Source organism: Anas acuta, chromosome 3, assembly GCF_963932015.1.
Source record: "Anas acuta chromosome 3, bAnaAcu1.1, whole genome shotgun sequence".
In the NCBI taxonomy this organism is placed as follows: domain Eukaryota; kingdom Metazoa; phylum Chordata; class Aves; order Anseriformes; family Anatidae; genus Anas; species Anas acuta.
The window spans coordinates 84,896,362-84,914,111 of NC_088981.1; positions in this window are offsets into that span (position 1 = coordinate 84,896,362).

Consider the following 17,750-nt stretch of genomic DNA (forward strand, 5'->3'; position numbering starts at 1 on the left):
AGTGACACCATATGCATATTATATGTTGTTTCGTGTGTGCTTTCTTTACAGTGATATCATGAGTATGTCCCAGGTAGAGAAATAGGGGAAAGAGAATCTTATAGTGTGTACTTGCATATTTTGAAGGACATTACCATTTCAAAAGCCATTTCAATTTAGTGTAGGTTTACCACTATGGCTTATCAATACAATTCTATCAATATTTATCAATCAATTGTTAAAAGAAAAATAATAATCTGTTCAATCTAAATTCAGATCTTTAGTTATTAATCCTACAAGGTTGGCCACATAAGCCTATATCCAAGTTATATAAAGAATTAAATTTATATTATTATCAAAACCAAGAAATAATAACAAATTAAAAGTTAGCAACTGAGCAGATTTCCTCTCACTAGAGTGCAAGTAGAACACAGTGCAAGTTGACAGGCAAGCAATTTCTGAACTTGATACCCTGTTGCTCTATTCAGTCAGTCAAGCCAAGGAAGTGTTGAGACCCATTTTCCCACTTTCTCATGACTACTAGTCACTAGTGACTGCTGCTAACTTTCTGAATCAGATGCTCATATTCAGGTGGATAGAACAGTGGAATCAGGGTAAAGAATAGCAAGTACTTTCATGTGGAGGTCTAGGCTTTGTTGCCATAGACAACTAAGCCCATTGACAGCTTGCTACATAAAATTGTCAAGCTCAATAGAAATTAAAGACACACACCTAGTGCTAACAAAATTCAAGATTAAAAATAATAACAGTAATAAAACTGAGTCTTTTATATCCTTCAAGTGCAGAGACTAAATTCTGACAATACCTGAAAAACAAAGATACATTTTTGATAAGATATGAAGAGATTAGAATTAGTATGAAATCAATAGGCAAACTGAAATACTGAGATTGAAAATTATTTTATGACAGCAGCCAGCAATCACTTGCCTTCCAAGACAATCATACACTCATAAGACAACTCAGGTGGGAAAGAGCCTCATGAGGTCTCTAGTCTAATGTCCTGCTCAGACCAGGATTAGCTCTGAGATCAGACCAGGTTGCTCTGTGATTTATCCATCTGAGTCTTGAAAAACCCCAAGGAAGACTAGTCAACCTCTCTGGGCAACCTGCTCCACTGCTTGACCACCTTCATGGGGAAAACTCTCTTAAGAGTCAGCTTAAACCTATCTTGTTTCAACATATTCTCACAGATTCGTATCCTTCTACCATACACTGATGTAAAGAACCTGGCTCTGTTCCACTGATATCCTCCCCAGAGGCACTGGGGGTGGCTGTTATGTCCTTGAGAAACCATCTCTTCTTCAGGCTGAACAAGCCCAGCTTCCTCAGCTCCAGCATCTCTTCACAGGGCATCTGGTTAAGACTTGACTATCTTGTTGGCCTCCACTGAACTCTCTGCAGTTTATTGGCATCTTTCCTGCACTGGGCCCCCTAGAACGGGATGCTGTAGACTGGATGTGGACTAATAAGTATGGAGTACAGGAGGATAATCACTTCACAACAGGTTGTGTTTCTGCTGACAGAGCCCAAGAATGTTGTTGACCTTTATTGCTGCAAGAGCCACTGCTGGCTCAACTCAACTCACTGCCCACCAAGGTCCCCAGGGGCCTTTTCTGCAGAGCTGCTCCCCATCCAGACACTCCTAGCTTGTATCTTGTATCATTCCTTCCTACATACAGGGCTTTGCATTTTGTCCTTGCTCAGTTACACAAAATTGTCAACCCAGTCCTCTAGACTGTCTGTACTACAGCCCTGACATTGAGTATATGAACCAGGCCCCACTTCAGGTGTCATGTGCAGACTTAATAAGGGTACACTCTGTCACATCCTCCAGATCATTGATAAAGATGTTAAACAAGGCAAGTCCAAATACAAATGTCTGTAGTACTCTGGGGAGTCCCTCAGGACATTGAACTTACCCTGCAGTTCCATCTCTGTGGCTGCCAACAACATGACATGGATCAGCAGGAGAAGGGCTGAAATGACCTTTAACATTGTATGAAATGACCTTTAACATTGCAACTGCTACTTCTACATCCCCAGGCCTTTGTGATCTTCAGCATAAAGAAGAGATGGCTCCACTGCACTCAGAGTAAAAGATGAAAATGGCTTCATCTAAGTCTTGACAGCTACCTGGAGTGCATATCTGTTTTCATAGCTGCTCAGAGCCTTATGTCTGCTTTCTCCTTTTATGTTTATTTCTTTTTTTCCTACTTAAATCTGTCTCAATTCATGAAGATTATTGATGGACCTTTTCAGAGATTTCTGTAAGCTGTCTGATCATATGGAAGAGAAGGGGAATCCAGACTAGCCTACTATCATTCTCTAGAAGTTCAAATCACTAAAACCATGTGCTTCTCTGGCAAGAGATAAGAAAGTTAAACTAAAACCTAGACAGACTAATTAAATTCAGGTTTGTCCAATAGTTGTAGTTGTGGAGTAGCTGGGGACAGGGGCTGTGCTGTTATGGCCACACGGAGCACTTCCTTAGGTTTTATACAGACTCTCCTGCTAGACATCTTCATAGATGAGACAATGGATTGATTGGAGACTGTGATCTGATCTGATAGAAGGTGACTGTCTGAATTCCCAGCCACCTTCATGACAAAGCATATGAGTAATAGGCACAGGAACAATTCAACTGGGATTTTTGAACAGTGATTGCCCCAGGGAGCTTCTTCTGCAATTGGAAGAATAATCGGCACCATTTGTACCTTTCAGTGTGCAGAATAATATCCTGGGTGGAAAATCTGACCATCCCACAGACTCACCAGGTGATTCTTAATGCAGAATTGATTAAACTATACACAGTAAGATACCTGACAATAGTTAGTAGAAACTGTTCCTGCAGGTTTTGAAATGAATGTGTAGATTAGTCTTATGTACATAGTTAAGAACAGAGAGGCTTTTTACTTAGTGTAAAGTACTCAGTAGTGATGGATCATGCATGCTCTGGAATGGCCAGCCAGGACTGTGGGCCAGCTGGCTGTGAGAGCTGATTAGAACAGCAGTTCAGAATTTGTTTTCTCACCTATTTACCCTGTGGCAAATGTTTTTTAGCACTGTCCAAGAATGTCTGTGTTATTCTACACTTGTAATCTTGCTGCTTTAGAAACAAGGCTTAAAACAAGTCTAAGTCTAGATAATGTAATGTATCAGTTAGATGTGAACAGGCTAGCTTGCTCAGGCACTGAAGAAGTACTATTATATTAATAGTGTTTTCCCTGCGCTGATGGCACTTCTCAGACAGATGAATAGACCTAGGAGAGTGCCATGCTAACACAATTAAAGTAATTCTAGCATCCGGGACTGGTTGCTTAGAGGTAGACTGAGAATTTTTTGTAATACAGACATTTTCTCCAAGACACTAGAAAAGATGGGCTAAATTTTCTTCTCTGTAGATAATACAGAATAATACTGTTCTGTTTTCCTTTGTGCAGCTGTAGGTGAATGCATTGGTGGAGAGGGAAGGATGGGGCTATTGTAATGCTTTTGCCATTCCCTTTTGTTTCATGCTCTTTGTTTAGTGAAAAAGGCAGGGTATAGACTTTAGCCTTATGTGAGGAAAAACAGATTTGCTATCAGTGACAAAGTTTCCCCATTCAAATGGAAAGCTGTGATCAAAAGGATATTTGGAACTGGGGTGAAGGATATTGGAAGGTGAGTCATTGCACTCAAGGAGCTGGTCTGCCTGGAAAGGCCTGTGAGGAATTTTTTTCCTAAGGAACTGAGGCTTATGCAATCCTTATTGAAAAGAAAAATGTCCCAAAAGGTTTCCTAAAAATCTTCCATGTCACCCCTGTGACCCAGCAACCCGCAGCATTCTGCATGATGTGACACAGCCATGATATCATCAGGGCTGGTGTCTGCCATTAGTGCTGTATTGCTGTGATGTGGCTATTATCTTCCACCCTGCAAGCAAGAATAAACTGTTGAATAATGTTAGTATTATTCAACAGTTCAACCCCAAAACTTATAATGCTGGGGAGGTCAATTAGGAAGCTGTAGCAGCAATTTAAAGCATAGCAGCTCAGCAGAGGTTGAAAGGGAATTAAAAGCAGCACACCAGTTTTAAAGATTTGTGTGGTGCTTTATGCTGAGATTTGTGGGTTTCAGACCCAAATTCTGGAAGAAAAATGAATGCTCATGGAGTTGACTGAAGGTAATACTTTACACCTTTGGAATTAAAGACACATCTAGTGCCAATGACTGCATCCATGATTGGCTGGCAATGCTGAGGGCATTTCAGCATGAACTGAAAGATTCCACCTTCCTTTCCCTGAAATGAACCAAAGACTTTGCCAGAGACTTTCCTGTGCTGCATACTTTAGTTAGACATTAGAACAAAATATATAAATTAACTTCCATCTACTTAGTTCACAGCTGGCTATTATCCCCTCCTTAACTGACAGGGCAAGAGGCAATGGACATGAACTGGAACACAGGAGTTTCTATTTGAACAACAGGAAACACTTTTTCACTGTGAGGGTGACCAAGATTTGGCACAGGTCACCCAGAGAACCTGTGGTATCTTCACCCTTTGAAACCTTTAAAAAACACTTGGACATGGTCCTGGGCAACCTGCTCTGGGTGTTCCTGCCTGAGCAGGGGGTTGGACCAGATGACCTCCAGAAGCCTTTTCTAAACCAGCCATTCTGTGATCTGTACATAAGTCATTTTTGCCCTCATATTTACTTTCCCATTAATTATTTCAGTTTGGCAGATGTTAAAGTAAAAACAAAAGCAAAGAAAACTGATTATGTGCAGAAGAGAGATGACCTTTAAATAATCAAGCACAATTCCAAATGATAATAAACGTCCTCCACTAATTATTACAAATCCTTTAAATGCTTTGCTGTCGACTTTACCTAAGGCTGACATTCAGAGACAGGCAAGCAGGGAAGTGGTTGGAAATAACAGGATCCTGTTGGCTGGCGATAGGGTAGAGGAGTATTTTAAACACGCCCCAGGACTCTTCCAGGATGCAGTGTGTAGCTTGCTCAGCTGGCAAGCAGAAGTCTGCTGGTTATCCTTTATTCCATTCCTTTCTTTATTTAACATTGACCTGAGAGGAAACACTGGGTGGCAAGGTCATCTCAAGTTCCTCTTTTCATGATCTTTTTATTTCCTTTCCTTCTAGTTTTCTTTTTCCAATGATGTCCAAACAATTCCTGGGTTTTCAGAAGCTCCAGCAATATAGATTAGTGGCCATGACACTGTACTTTGTACACATTAGAGAAGACAAAAACTGCATTAAGAAAATGCTTGTTGCAATTAGCTACCATGTAATATTTTAACAGTAGATCCAGGGAGCTTATGTGATCCAGTGATGATGTTGTGCTGTGACTTATGTCCAGTAGTTGTGAAGATCTTGTGATGAACATTGTCTTGCAAACCTATGATCAGAGGCAGCATATATTACTCAGATGTTTTATGTCCCAACAAGTATTACAAGCATTCATTCTCTAGTCTAGTTTTTAAAAAAGTAAATAAATAAATGAATATGTGGGGAAAAAAAAAAAAAGAGAGAGAGAGATTAAGCACCATCCAGTGCATTACCCCCATTCCTTAGCTGACTCGGCTGCTTGACATGTTAACTTTATCTGCTTCTGGCATATGCAAACAGTCTCTGGAAATGTGGTTGCTGTTCAGGAAACAAGGGTTGTGCAAAAAATAGAAAATACTCACTCTAGTAAAAAAGTATAGTAGGTGTCTGCCATAATATGAATTAATAATATCTCCAGAAGGGCAAGGGTGGGACAGGATATAAACAAAAACAAAGCAATGCATAAACCACAGAAACCCACTTCACAAATTATGAGTCTGTTGTGGGTTTTGTTTTGTTTTCTCTCTCTCTCTTTTTTTTTTCCTTTCTTTTGGCTTTAATCAGGTTCTCATTTTCCTCCCCATTTACAGTTAATTTTCCTCTTGGGGCAGTTTGAGCCTGATGTCACCAGAAGACATACCCTATGCTCCCTTCCTTCTATTCTTCTCAAAAACTGGTAGCCTTTCAAAATGTAAAGAGGAGAGAAATGGTCCTATCAGGTTTTAATGATGCAGAAATTAATAAGGAAAAATTTTAATGTGATTGTCTTTGTATTTTACACAAGAAATACAGAAAGGTAAAAAAGGATTTAAAAGATCACCTTTAAGGCTTCCAGCTCTAAGTTATCAATAAACAAGTACACTGCTCACTGACAAACAAGCTCTTTGATTATTTTTCTAGCCACCAGAGAAGCAGCAGTAAAATCATAAGGACCATTATAAGAAGCAGCACCCAAGGAAATGAAAAAAATATTAGAATTGTTATTATCTATGCTTACAATAGAAGTACTGCATAGTAGATAAGAACACTGGAAGGATTCTTTTTTCCTATCTTGCGTTATATCTTTCTGAACAAAACCCCTGAGTAGACAACAGAAGCTTGTTCTAATAACAAAAATGTTGCCTGAAATGAAATTCTTGACATACCAATCATTCTCAGTAGCAAAACCATTTTTCATATAAAACATGTTTTGGAGTAGGCTTTAATGAATGTCTCAAACCAACTCATCTGGCTTATTTTCTCAAGAATGGGAGCATTTACATAAGTTTAATAGAAATTCTACCCCAGAGACACCACAAATGTGCCCTCCCAAATCAGATTATGTAATTTTAAAGGACAAAAGAGTGCATGCTTTCTTCAAAACTACTTGAACATATATATTTCTTAACTAAAATTGATGATGGTTTTGATTAAATTTAATTGTTCACTGTGAGATTCCTCCCATGCAGTACAAACAAGGGATGAGTCTTCAAATAAACATGCCTCTGACTAAACATTGTAAAAAGAGAAACTTTCTTCTACTACAGCTACGGCTTCTCCTTCTTTCTGAAGGAACTTATCTGGAACATAACATCGCTGAATAATTCCTTAAATATTCACCCTGTTGTCTCAGCCTGTTAATTCAATTGCAGTAATAATTTAGTGAAAACTTTAAAGTGATAACTTTAACAGTGAATTTACAGAGGTCTACATTTTATCACTGCTGAAAGCAACTTTGATGTGCATTCTGTGATCCATTCTACATTGCTAGAATTATAGGTAATGTTCCTCTTTCCATAATTTGTTCTAAAAGAGAGACCACAGAAAATACCTAATTTGTTTTTTTACACAGATAAACAGGATGCCAGATTATAGCTCAATTAACTCCCCAAAATTCACAAGAAAAATATATAAGCATTTAATCTCTCCAGAAAAGATAACATATTTTTACTACTAACCAGTCCTGAGCAAAAAAGTGGGAAAGAGTGATCTTTATCTCTAGCTTCTTTGTCTGTCAGTGATTGTTTCATGAAACTTTTGAAAACAGGAAATACAAAATAGAAAATAAAAGCAGAAGGCTTTTTGTCTTTTCAGTTAGCTCAATGGTTTTCAGAAATACAGAAGTTCCATTCATCTCATATTAGAAAGGAAATCGTATTTCTTATGTTCCTTAAAAAGAGAGAATTTTAGTTTGTGAGCTTTAGCTCATACTGTTACACTGTGTGTCTCTCCAACAAGTGAATGCCTCCACTCAGTTTCAACACTTCAGCGTTCCTCATGAGGGTGAGAAATCAGCAAAGATATAAAGAAAACATCCCCTATGACTCCAGGCTAGTAGACAGCACCAGGAGACAGCACTGATAGTCATGCTGACAGCCTCCATAAGCATAGGTGCAACCTCCAGACTCAAAAGCGTTCAGATGGCTGTATTTAGTTCATAAAACAAGTATTTCATCATGATCTTTCCCTGGCCTGTATTAAAAAATAATAACACCACTGAGATACTGAGACCACTGAGACAAGGTGCTGGGCCTTTTAAAGGCAGGGAATATATATATATATATATATATATATATATATATATATATATATATGTCGAATATAACGATTAAATCAACCAGGTCAGAAGTCTGGCAGGAAGGGCAGCAGAAAAGAATGGTAGAAGCAACAGAGGTCTCTGCAGGAGAGATCTTAAAGAAAAGAAGAAAAAAAAAAAAAGAAAGAAAAAAGGAAACTAAAATTTCTAAGCAATCCAAAAGAGGAAATCAGTTTGTGTCACATTACACTTACATTTTGTGCTGGAAAAATAAAACAGGTCCCCAAAACACAACAGTTGGCTGTAGCAGCAAGTTCTTCCTGAGCCGAGGAAAAAAGCCAGATGTCTTACAGACAGGCAAGCAGCTGCTTTCCAGCCATTTAATTGCTATTTTATATCCAATATATAGCTCAAATGTGCCATGGAGGAAAGATTTATTTATATCACATGGCTCTTACTTACAAGTTGTAATCCAACTTATAAATTGTTACAAATCTGTGTTTAAGTCTCCTTCACCTGCCCTGTTTTACACTCCATCTGTGCTCCTAAACCAGAGAACAAAACAATTACGTTTTTCTATTTAATAAAATGTGTAACTCAAGTTCTTATTAATCTGTATCTGAAGTACAAAAATTCAGACCAACACTGATAAATGAAACTGGTATTATAACTTTCATCATCACTGGAATGGCAGTGTATTACTTTTTATTGTTTTTGACTATGGGCAATCTATCTTAATGTAAAAATACCTTAGTGTAGTTTTTCCCTTAAGTTAGCTCGGTCCTAAAGACAGCATCCTATTGTTAATTATGCTTCTAGTTGAGGGTGTGCAAAGAAACACACTGGGAAAAGAGTAGAACAATGATTCAAGCCTGTCACACAATTCTTAATGTCAGCCCGAAGTGGCAGGGTCCTTACATGCCAGCCTGGAAAGAGTCCACTAGGATTCCACCTTCGAGTGACGAATGCCAGCTTGAAAGCCAGGGTAGGTATGACTGGTGCACTGCTTCCAAACTCCTGCTGAAGCAATATGGAGGGTCTTCACATTCAGGTCAAACTGATACCATTCCTTGCAGACTTTCATACAGAGACTGACTTAATTATTCTGATTTTTCTTCGACAAACAGGCCATTAAAACCAAGGGGAAAATAATATCACATCATCTACTTTACATAATAATTCTGGGTTATAAATGTCTTATAGACATACCAATCACACAATTTGACATTACCTTTAATTTCGGGGTCACATGCCAAGAATTCATGATATCACTCAATCTCATCTGCACAGTAATCCATCATCTCTGATTAATTTAACATCCCAACCTCTTAAGCAGCTTTCAACTGCTTTTAGATATTTTAGATTCAAAATGATAATAATACAACAAGTATAGAAGAGTAGTTTGCCAGTAAATGTATTTCTCATAGTCTTATCAAATGTACCTTTATTCCCAATGACATGACATCAGCTTGAGGACTTGAAAGAGAGGATTTTATGTGATTTATTTATGAAAAATCCATTTGTAAAGCCTTAATTCCTCAGCATTAGAAGTCAGTTACATTTTTGTGGTAGGCCTTAGTGATGACTTGTAAGGTTGGGGGTGGGTAAGGTAATGAATTATACAGTAACCTGGTCATGTATCAGAGGGCCTTTCTATCACTACTACACTTTACAACATATTTCCCCTTGAGAGACTGACTTGTTTAGCTGCACAGCATCTAAACCGTCTTTTTGAGAGAAATGAAAGAAATTCACAGACTCACAGAATCAATATAATTTCAATGTAATTCATGAACACCTTTACAATTTTCCTGAAAACACTTACTGTACTTTGTGTTTCACATAGAGAACATGTACTAGTCTGGTGTGGTACAGTAAGACTCCTGTTACTGTCAGTACTGTGAAAGCTTATATCATTCCTGTTACTATGATACAGATGGGAAATGACAGTAGCAGAATTCTTCACAATCTCTCATTCTTCATAAATGTGAAAGGCCTGGTGAAAGGCTTTGCTGGAGCTTGTTTGGAGCACTCCACCCCAGTGACAGCTCTCCTATCTGTTGCTTAATTGCTCCATGACACTCCCTATTATCAGTTCTTCCACCTCTCCCTGAAAATGTTCAGCCAAGTTGAAGTTTGGGGGGACTGAAATGCCTGAGAATAGTCTTCTAGCTAGGAACTGTGTCCAGAAACAATGGGGTATTCTGGGTAATGAATATGGCTGTAGGAGATGAGGGTAATCAACTGCTCAAGGACACATCTTAAACAGAAAAGCATAAATTCCCTATGAAATATTCAAGGTGGTTCTAAAAATGAAATTATACACTTTTTACAATATGCTGTATGATTTTTAGCAAATCTGAATTCAGCTCTAAAACCCTGTGTCCTACAGAAGTATAATCACACATGAGATATCCCGTGTTGCTTCTCAGCAGGGGCTGCTTGTTAGTACATGATACTACCACTCCACATGAAGAATAAGTGACTATATAAATATAAGATGGTATCTTTTCCATTGAGTTAACAGTTATGAATCATTTGGTTGTGCAGGGATGGGATAAGGAAAGTCAAGGCACGGACGGAACTGAGCTTGGCAAGGGATGCAAAAAATAACAAGAAGGAATTCTATAGGTACGTTGGTCAGAAAAGAAAGGCCAAGGAGAGTCTTCCCCCTCTGATAAATGAGAACTGGTAACAACAGACATGGAGAAGGCTGAAGTACTCAACAACTTCTTTGTCTCAGTTTTCACTACCAGTCAGGCTTCCCGTGTCTCTCATTTCCCTGAACCTGCAGATGAGAGCTGGAGGATCAAAGTCCCTCCCACTGTAAGTAAAGAGCAGGTTTGAGAACACCTGATGAAACTGAACAGGTACAAGTCTATGGGGCCTGATGACATGCATCCTAGGGTCCTGAAGGAGCTAGCTGATGTAGCTGCCAAGTCTCTCTCCCTCATATTCTCTTGTGAAGAAAGGCTGAGAGAGATGGGGCTGTTCAGCCTGCAGAAGAGAGGGATTCGGGGACGCCTCACTGCAGCTTTTCAGTAGCTCTTTAGCTATAAGGGGCTTATAAAAAAGATGGAGAGTGACTCTTTGCTCAGTCAGATGACAGGACTAGGGGGAATAGTTTTAAACTGAAAAAGAAGAGATTTAGATTAGAGGTTGGGAGGAAGTTCTTCGCTCAGAGGGTAGAGTTGGAAGTAGCTGATCTTTAATGTCCCTTCCAACCCAAGCCATTCTATGGTTCTATGATTCTATGATTCTATGATCCTACTATTCTATGAATGATTCAGGACTGTAGTAGATGAGAAGCAAAAGAGCTGAACACAGTAGTCCAGGTGGGGTCACTTTACAACAGAGTAGATGGGAGAATCACCTCCCTCAACCTGCTAGCCACGCTTCTTTTGATGCAGTCCAGGGTAGGATTGGCTTTCCTGGCTACAAACACACATTGCCAGCTTATGTTGATTTTCTCATTTACCAATAACCCCAGGTCCTTCTTTTCAGGGCTGCCCTCAGTCCATTCTCTGCCTACCCTGTGTTTGTGCTTGAAATTGCCCTGACCCTGGTGCAGCACCTTGCAGCTGACCTTGTTGAACTTCATGAAGTTCATTGGCCCACCTCTCAGTCTTGTCAAGGTCCCTCTGGATGGCATGGACATGGGCACTCTTGCACCTGTGCTTGGGTAGGTGATGATTATTGGTGAAGTAGAGAGCCACACACTTTTTTTCTTATTGTATTTCAGTCTCCTCTTTCTGATATCTTTTCTCTAAATCATCATTAGTATTTTGAATTTTAATCCCCTACCTGCATTTCCTCCTAGCTAGATGTCATTTGCAAGCATGTCATTTGCAAATATAATAAGCACCTTCCCTTTTCTGTCAGCTAAGTCATTGAAGAAAATATCAACTAATTCCAGAACAAGGACAGATTCCTGAAAAAACCCACTCAACGTACTGCTGTAGTTGACTTGCAACATTTTCATATATACCATATGTTCCCAACTTATTTATGAGAGTGTTCTGGAGACCATGTCAGAAGACTCACTAAAATCAAAATGTGGCATCAACAACTTTATGTAGCCCCATGAACTGTTATCTCATAACAGAATGGAATTATTTTGGCTTGATATGATTTTTATTGACAACTCCCTCCAATTTATGTACAATTTTCTAAATGTTCACAACCAATATTATTATTATTATTTTATTTTTTTTCAGAAATTGAAATTAACAGTTTGGTTTATAATTTTAACCCCCCTCTTTTATTTCTTTTTAAAGATAGGCACTCTTACTTCCCTTTTCTAGACTTTCCAAATATCATCTTGGTCTAGCTGGTCAGAAAATATCTAATTTAGCCACACAAATTCTGATATCTTTTTTCCCCTCTCAGCATATTTCTTGCCCATTTTGTTAAAGGATACTAGTTTTATTATACCAGCTGCTCATGATTAACATGTACAGTAAACCAAAAAGGAACTAAAACTACCAGGTTTCCAAGCTTTTTTTGACAGGAGCCTTCACTTTTCAGAGAAGTGGACCTGGTTTTAGCTTCATCTAGGTATCTCAGTATTTTAGAGCACTAAAATACTGAGAATAAACAGGCCCTGTACATTACTTGTTTTTAGTCTGTTCACTTTGCCCTCAAATGTTCACCCATTTATCTTAAAAGTCTTGTCCTTGGTGAGTGATCTACGGCTCCCATCCTTCCTCCACACTCCTGCAACTTACAATTTTATGTAGTTTCTTTTGCATAGTTTTGCATAAACTTGCATTTAACATAGTTTCTTTAAAGAACTGCCTACTGTTCTTAACTCTCAGAATTGTCTCCCACAAGATCTCACTTACTAGTTCTATGAATTTCTATAATCTGTTCTGCTGAAGCATGTTGCTTCCCTTCCATCATGAATTCTTCTGCCTCATGATCATTCATGAAGTGCGCAGGTTAACTGTTGTTTTTTTCCTTCATGCTTTACCAGAGGATTAAATCTGGCATCTCTTGTTGCTTTCTCCAACTTATGTACCAAAAATTTTACCAAAATATTTGAAGATTTAGCCATTAGCCAGCTCTGTTCTTTTCTCAACAGAGAAATTTCTGTAATCATAACACTGACATCATCAAATAATGGGCTTTAGATAATTCTGCTCAAAAAAAGACCCATTGCATGATCTCTTTGATCGGTGTCCCACTATTGATTGCCATCAGAAAATTAGCACTTTTTCTCCTTTAAATGTTTCTCAGGAGCAATGAGACATTCCTCTTTATTCTTAGAGCAAGTAACACCAATATGTATGGTTACACATAGGTAACATCTTTTTCTGTTTTCTATCCACTCTGTACAAGTTATGCTGTTTGTATTGTTTCTTATATATGAATCATCTCATCACATATTCATTTCATTTATTAAGTTACAACTTTGAAATATATTTATATTGCCACTTCCTCTTGCTAATTCTCAGTACAATCGCTGTTCCCAGGGATAAAAAAAAAAAATATTAATACAAGAGACAGAGATTCCTAGAGAATAAAAGCTCTAAGAGGCACACAGAAGAGCAAGAATGTCTGGTGAGAATCTCTTGTACTAAACATATGTGGAAGAAACCACCATTCAGTCTCCTGGACAGTTTCTACCCATTTAGTCTAAGCAGAATACAGCCTACCTTCAGTCAAAATGCAGCAGCTTGTTACAACCATTTCCACACACCAATTCAAACCTTATGGCTAGTTCTGATGCCTGCAGATCAGAATGTCACTGGTGACCCAAAGCCCTAGATTAAATTCTGTTGGACCAGTCTTGGATCATCCAGTAACCTGCAAAGGTCTCTGGCATTAATTTATAATATAAATAATAAATCTCATAATACATAATAAATTATACATGTATATATATATATTCTCTGGGCTTTATAATAAATCCCAAAACATCAAATAAATCTAAAAGATTCAAAGAGTATTAAAAATAAAAAAAAAAAAAAGAATGAGATGACAGTGATATAGGTTAGTAACTGCACAAGTATAGACATAAAAATGGAAAAGAAGCAGGATTAAAAGATGGACAGAAAATTAACTACAGCACAGACTGTAAGATAACTCTCATATGTATATATATGAAAAAGATATATTAATGACAGGAACAGTCTTGTAAACCAAACAAAGGCTTACAAGACCAAAACTAGATTCACAAAATGATAAATGCGAGCAGAAGCTGACCAACAATTTGATTTCACTTCCTGCAATAATCGGGTATAATCTGGGGAGGCTTTCTAGTGACATTAAGAAAGTGAAGAACTCCAACTGCACAAAACTACAATGAGACTGAAATCTGATCCAGACTGCAAACCAGACTTCATATCTGTGTCACAGTTAGAGTGTTAATGTCACATGCTGATCCTTAGCATTGAGGGGAAGGGAGGTTACTGAATCACAGACAGTGACTCAGGGAGACCAAGAAATTTCATTTCCTTTCAAGGATTTTTGGTGAGGAAGTCTTCTGTACAGCACAGACTCTAACAATTGAGGAGGGAGTCACCTTCCATTCTTGAATAGTAGAATATCATCAATTCATGTGCTGAAAGAAATATATGCTATATCTGTTTCCAGATATTGAGTTTTGTTTAGATATTTGTCATATTTTGCATACTTTCTCATAAATAACGATTTTGAATATTGAGTATGAGAAAGTACTACTGATCCTTTTCATGTAAAGGTAAATTAGATTTTTTTTTTTTTCATTCTTAAAAAGAAAATAGAGATGTGTAAACAGAAAAACTTGTCACTTCCAATGACAGTTTTTCAAATTCTTCAGTGGTTTGGAAAGCAAGTAAGTGCTCTGCATTATTTGAAAACACTGATTTTAAAATACATTAAAAAAATGTAATGTTGATAATAATTCAATACTACAGCTAGCAAAATGTAAATATAGTCTTTTCTAAATCTGCGATTTTTTTATAGCGTAATCATAGCTGATCATGAATTCTAGTGTATCGTTCCAAACTATCTCCCAGCATGTTGGATTTATTTATTTATTTTAGAAATAAAATTGAAATATAAATATTGCGCAAATGGCCTCAGAAGATTCAGAGCACATTTTGTTCACTAGATATGAGCAAATACATTAAAAATAGTAAGCACAAAACAATCAAAATATCTCAGAAGGAAAATGTATCTTTCAACACTCAAAATAGTTGCAGTACCGGATTAGTTTTAAAAGGCTTCTGTGAAGCAAAATTTCAGTGTGTGCTTTAGCAGCATATTGCGATGTATAAGCTACAGTTCATCACCTTCCTTACACTCTCTCACCTGTGTTGGACAGCTAGTGAGCAGAGCAAACATACCTCAAACATATCCTCAAACAGGTAGATTCTTCACTCAGAGGCTCTGGCACAGGTTGCCCAGAGAAGCTCTGGATGCCCCATCCCTGGAGGTGTTCAAGGCCAGGCTGGATGGGGCTTTGGGCAACCTGGTCTGGTGGGAGGTGTCCCTGCCTCGGGGAACTGGAATGAGATGATCTTTAAGGTCCTTTCCAATCCAAAGCATTCTATGATTCTAGGTATGTGCTGCTGACTTAGTTCCTGCTAGGAGCCAAATTTTCAAGTGATCCAATTTTTATTTATTTATATATTTATTTATTTATTTATTTATTTAATTTGGTCAAGTTTCCTGTGTATTATTTATTAAAAAGGCTGGTAAAATTTTTCAGTAACATCATAAGAGGTCATCGTTTTAATGTAATATTTCATTACTAATTTCCACTAAACCCCATCAGTGTTTGCCAGAGTGAAGAGTTCAAGATTCCATTTATAGAGTGGTCTTTCCATAGACTTTATAGTAATGTTCAGTAACGTACAGTAATATTAAAGATATTACCTAAACTAAACCTTGAAAAGACAACCTTTGGAGCAAAAGTAACATTTGAAACTGGCCACAACCTTGACCAAACCATTTTTTTACCTTAAGATATCATGAATATTTAATATCAGTTAAATACAGCAATTTTTGAAAAATGATCCAACAAAACACTGTTTTATTGAAAGATTGTATGTGGGTTGTTGATTCACATATATCTTTATATTGCCTTGCTTTTAAAAGGTATTTGCTGATTATCTTCGTATATCCCAGTAGATATACAGCAGAAGCTGAGAAAGAAAATGCAGAAACCATCTGACAGTTTTAATGTCATTAATGCTACAGTAAATCCTTCACTCCTTCTAAAAAGGAGAATATGCCTAAATGTTTGTAGTTTAGGTACTTTTCTAAAGTGTCTTGAGCAGCCATCTCTGGTCTGAACCATATTTTTCAAATCCTAAACCTACGCTTAATCCGCTGAACCTCAGTGTGGAAGCCCAAACCTGAATACATCCACTGCCTTAGTTGTGCATTTTTCTGTCTGTAATTCTGTAACTTCTAGGCATCTGTTCCACTATAGTCTTTGGTTAAGTCTGTATCAATAAACAAACAGGACCGGGGGTCTCGGCAATGTCTGGGCATTGGCAAGTACTTATTAACACTGTAAAACTGTTAGTATGCTCCATGGTTTTGACCTAGGACAACTAGCTTTCCTCTCGGGCGATATTTTAGGTTCAACATGGGCCAGTGTCCTATATCATATGTCATATCCTATAGGTGATATGGGTGCTGATGCTTCGTTCTGGGACAGAAGACCACTCAGTCCTGTGGATATGCTGTGCCAGGTGACCTCAGGGACAGAGAGCCTTGGCAGGCTTTAAGTACTACTGAAGATATCAACACTGTCTCAGACTGTCTTAGCCTTCCATTGATCTAAATTTACTGCTTCCAGGAATGTGGAGGGATGTATAAACTATCGTCTTTCCTAGGTAGAGCAGATTCCTCACCCTATTAAATCTCTAATAGGGGTCTTAAGGGTCTAAATCTTTAACAAAGGTCTCTGCAATTTCTACTGCAATAGAGCTCAAAACCAACCTTTTCCTGGAAAGGCTGGGGAAGAAGGCATTGGAAAATCACACAACCCTCATATAGGGTTTACTCTTTTATGTTAACTCCTAACTTTTGCTCTTGAAGACTTTCCCTGTTGTCACTGGAATACATATCACTTCCAAAAATGCACCCTACAAGCTTAGTACTGTTTTTAACAGGACTGCCCTTTGGGACCTGATTATCTGGTGTCTGGTTTCCACTTTCTGAAGCACTGACTGCCTTAAGATATGTAAGGTATTCTACACTGCTACACATAGCCAGAACTAGTGGTAAGAGTTGAATTTAAGTGCACCAAAGTAGCTAATATCTCTAAATACTCTAAACCTTAAAGCATATAAATAGGGTGCTGGTGCCTGCTGCTTGTTATTGAAAATGTACCAGATTGCCAGAAGCTATTTCATAAGATTTACTAGTCCCGAAGAGTCCTTGCACAGTTACTGTAGGCCTATCTCACAGTCCAGTGTGCATTATGTAAAGTCATTTTCAAATGAGAAGATGAAAAAAGGCCTAATGTACTACTGCAGTACTCATGAAAACTTCCAGCCCCTAGTTCAGGCAAAAAAAGCTGACAAACTCCATCCTACTTAGGGTGATAAAATGTGCTGGAGCTACTGAGACTAGAGGAGGATACAATTTACATAAAACAGAGACTTAGAAATCATTTTTCAAAAAGTTATAACCCAGAGTGTCATACTCCTGCAATGTACAGATTGAGAAGACATAATTTCAGAAAGCAATTTTAAGATATTATAGTTACACTTTATTTCTAATAATTCCATTTCTTGTTTTTCTTTTTGTTTTTCTTCCCCCCCCCCCCCCCCCCCCCCTTGCATTACATTTACAACACAGAAAATCTCTGTGGGATGTTCAGCTATAATTTAATATATTTTGAATATATTTAATCATATAAATTGGCTTAAAAAGATAAAATATTAATACATTATAGAATAGTATCTA